This window comes from Arachis duranensis, chromosome 3, assembly GCF_000817695.3.
Source record: "Arachis duranensis cultivar V14167 chromosome 3, aradu.V14167.gnm2.J7QH, whole genome shotgun sequence".
NCBI classification, from domain to species: domain Eukaryota; kingdom Viridiplantae; phylum Streptophyta; class Magnoliopsida; order Fabales; family Fabaceae; genus Arachis; species Arachis duranensis.
In genome coordinates, this window is record NC_029774.3 from 77,150,052 (window position 1) to 77,154,691 (window position 4,640).

The following is a 4,640-nucleotide window of genomic DNA, read 5'->3' on the forward strand; positions in this document are numbered from 1 at the left end:
TGGCTGGAGAAGGAGACTGTACTTCTCACTGAAGAATGCAGTGCACTCATCAGAAAAGGACTCCCTCCCAAGTTGGAAGATCCAGGGAGTTTCTTCTTACCTTGCTCCATTGGAAGTCTATTTATCGACAAGGGGATGTGTGATTTAGGAGCAAGCATAAATCTGATTCCATCTTCTTTAGTGAAAAAGCTTGGCATAGAGAAGGTGAAACCAATAAAGATGTCATTAGAATTGGTGGATCAGTCAATAGTACATCCCAGGGGTGTGATTGAAAACCTTCTAGTCAAGGTGGACAAATTCATATATCCTGCGGACTTTGTGGTTTTAGATTCAGATACGGATGAAAGTGATTCCATCATACTTGGGAGACCTTTCTTGGCCACTGCTAGGGCTATTATAGACGTAGAGCAAGGAGAATTAACTCTCAGGATGCACGAGGAAAGCATCATCCTGAAAGTGTTTCCAGAACCATAAATTAGTGAAGAGGGAAGCAAGGTAGTCAGTGACTATTTTCCAAGGCAAGCTACCAACAACACAAGGGAGCAGAAGAATGAGCATATGTAAAGAGGAGAAGGAATTCAAAAAGGAATCAGGATGACAAACAAGAAGGAAGGTACCACAACCAAAGCTACTGTCAAGGAAGAAAGGTTAACAAGAAAAAGGAAGAAAAACAAGAAGAAGGCTCACAAAGGGTGGAAGAATAAAAAAATCCCAACTGAAGGATTTTCCAAAGGTGACAAGGTGCAACTAATATATCAGCAGCTGGGAACTGAGGATCATTACACTATTAACCAAGTACTCTCTCTTGAGCATGTGGAAATTGAGCACCAAGGGACAAAGAAGAAGCTCACAGTCAGAGGGGACAAGCTGAGGCACTACAGTCATCAACCACCATAAAAGAAGGGTTCAATGTCAAGCTAGTGACAATAAACGAGCGCTCCATGGGAGGCAACCCATGATTTAATTTTCTTGTCTTTAATATTTCAATATAAATAATACTTGTTGCACCAATATGATTTCAGACCTTTTTGGACAAAATTGACAATTATTCATGACATTGGAGGGTATATGATTGAATTCTAAGTTTGGTGTACCCACGGGGCACACTAAACAAATTGCGGGAACAAGTCATGAAAGTCAATGGTCTTTTAAGTTTTGAATATCATGGAGGTCTAACAAAGATCATAATTTTTAGAAGGTAATTTAATAAAGCATTCCTTATGAAAGATTTAACCAAAAACAAAGTAGGAACTTCGAAAGAACAATGGTTTAAGGAAGTAATATCTTGGACCATAGGACCAAACATTAAGTTTGGTGTCAGTTGATCTAGCATAAGGAATGGTAGTTTATATTTTTTTTCTCTCTCTTGCCATTATTTAATTATGGTTATTCTTGCTGTCTTGTAGTGATGGTTAGGTGGTCAAAAGAATATTCAATGAAAGGGACAAGTCAAGGATGGACATAGCATGAGGACAAGAATGCATCACATGCCTCAAGAGGTGGTTCTGCACATCCTTGGGAAGAGTACGTTGAAAATCCTTGAGGAAGCAAGCTTTGTCCTTATTCAACTTTGCATGCACACCTTTGATTTGCAAGATATCCAATTGCATCCCAACCCTTCATTGTTCAAATAAATGATTACAAAACACCACCATGCACATAAATGAAGAAGTTGCACACTCCTTGCACTCTAACAATCTAAACTCCATTCCTTTCATCATTACTCATCATATATTCTCAAATTCACAAACCTCTTCTTCCAAAAACATACCGAAACTATAACCTCCTTCCACATACAACCTTAACCTCAAAAGACAAAGCATGGCCTCTTCTTCAAGAACTAAACGGAGGAGGGAAAAGGAACCCATGAATGAAGGAAGTATCCCTGAATTTGATCAATGGAGATTCAGAACGTGGTACCATCAAACACAATGGGGATGGATGAGAGATAAAAAGATATACCCGGAAGTTCCACTTCTATTGCTGGATGAAGATTGCCAAGAAATGAAAGCCAAGATTAGAAAGAGGAGGTGGGAAGAGCTCATTTCACCAATTACCAGGATCAATGCAAACATCATATGGGAATTCTACACTAACACCCCAAGGATAGAAATAAATCAAGCTCCAACTTACAAGAGTTATGTACGGGGGACTGAAGTAGATTTTAGCCCAAGCACTATCATGAAAGTGTTGAAACTGAGTGCAACCCATTTTGATGAGCCAGGATACCATCAAAGGCTAAATGAAGAGCAAGACTATGATGAGATTGCCAGTGAAATATGTGTGGTAAACGCGGAGTGGGTAGGAACCACTAAAAATAAGTACAAGTACTTGAGAAGAGGAGACCTCACCCCTGAAGCAAAAGGGTGGTATGAGCTATTGAAGAGATCAATCTTGGGCACAGTGAACAACTCTGAGGTCAATAAGAAGAGAGCTATCATGCTATATTGTATGATAATGGGAGGAGAAGTGAAGGTTCATGAGATCATTGTAAATGATATTCAAAGGATTGTAGAGAAGAATTCGGCCGAAGGTTGGCTACACTACCCAAGTACCATTATGCGTTTATGCATGAAAGCCAAAGTGCCAATGGAGGATGAAAACCCAACATGGTTGAACCCGGGCATGCCCATAACCATTGAAAGAATGATGATTGTTACTGAAGCACAGCAGAGCCAAAGACCACAAAGAAGAAGGCAAAGAGATGAACCAATGGAGGAAGAAGAGTCACAAGAGGAAGAAGAGGCACAAGAGGAAGAGCAACCGCAACACGTCCAACCACATGACAATCTGAACATGACTCAGATGCAGGAAGCAATTGGAAGGTTATCACAACAGTACACAAGAATTCAAGAAAGGCAAGAGGAGTACCATCTACAATACATAAAGCACCAACAAGAGCAAGAGGAATGACAGCTGAAAATGATGAACCAACAAAGTGAGTTTGAATCAAAATTCTTTGTGATGCAAGAGGAGCATGCTTTTCAATCTCACGAATCATTTGGGAAGTTGGAATGCAAGCTAAAAATATGAGGGCTCTCAAGGAATTCACAGCCCTTCAAGATGCAAGATATGAAGTCCAAGCCGATTAAAACATAAATAGCCAAATTAAATTGAATTATATTGGAGAACATCTGCACAACATGGATCTAGCATTTCCAACTTTTGATGAATTCTTCAAAAAGAAAGTGAAATAGAAGTAAGCAAGGCTATGAGCCTTGAAGATTGAGTAGAAGAAACAATGAATAAAGCTGGGTTCTGGAAGGGTCAACAGACAATAGACTTGGACACAGAGGACACCACCCCCCAAGCAAATGCAAGAAGAAAGAAAAAGCATGACAAATTGGTGGACGAAATTGTGATCCTCAAAATTGGTCTCTTTGTATTTGTATGAAATCAAAAATACCCCAAAGAGATCATGGTATGATGAACTGGGATCTTAATAATCCCTGGTAATGGCACCAACAGCTTAGTGTTGTTGTTGGACCAAAAGAGTTACAGGCACTATTAGAGAAGCTCACGACTTCGTTCAACTTAACCAGCAAGTGTACTGAGTCATCCAAGTAATACCTTACGTGAGTAAGGGTCGATCCCACAGAGATTGTTGGTATGAAGCAAGCTATGGTCACCTTGTAAGTCTCAGTTAGGCAGATTAAATGATTATGGATTTCGAAAATTAATAATAAACAGAAAATAAAATAAGATAGAAATACTTATGTAAATCAATAGTGGGAATTTCAGATAGGCGTATGGAGATGTTGTGCTCCTCTTGAATCTCTACTTTCTTATTACATTCATCCAATCCTTCTTACTCCTTTCCATGGTAAGCTGTATGTAAGGGGTTGTCAGTCTCGCGTTCATAGGTGAGAATGATGATGAGTGTCACGGATCATCACATTCATCATGTTGACGTGCAACGAATATCTTAGAATAAGAACAAGCGGAATTGAATAGAAGATAGTAGTAATTGCATTGAAACTTGAGGTACAGCAGAGCTCTATACCCTTAATCTATGGTGTGTAGAAACTCCACCGTTGAAAATACATAAGTGGAAGGTTCAGGCATGGCCGAATGGCCAGCCCTCATGAAGGTGATCAAAAGACCGAATGGTCAAAAGATGTCTAATACACTAGTAAAAAGTCTTATTTATACTAAACTAGCTACTAGGGTTTACATGAGTAAGTAATTGATGCATAAATCCACTTCTGGGGCCCACTTGGTGTGTGTTTGGGCTGAGCTTGATCTATCCACGAGCTGAGGCTTTTCTTGGAGTTGAACACCGAGTTATAGCGTGTTTCTGGCGTTCAACTCCGGGTTGTGACGTGTTTCTGGCGTTTAACTCCAGACAACAGCATGTACTTGGCGTTGAGCGTCACTTTACGTCGTCAATTCCCGAATAAAGTATGAACTATTATATATTTCTGGAAAGATCTGGATGTCTACTTTCCAACGCCATTGAGAGCGCGCCATTTGAAGTTCTGTAGCTCCAGAAAATCTATTTAGAGTGCAGGGAGGTCAGATTCCAACAGCATCAGCAGTCCTTTGTCAGCCTCCTATCAGAGTTTTGCTCAAGTCCCTCAATTTCAGTCAGAAATTACCTGAAATCACAGAAAAACACACAAACTCATAGTAAAGTCCAA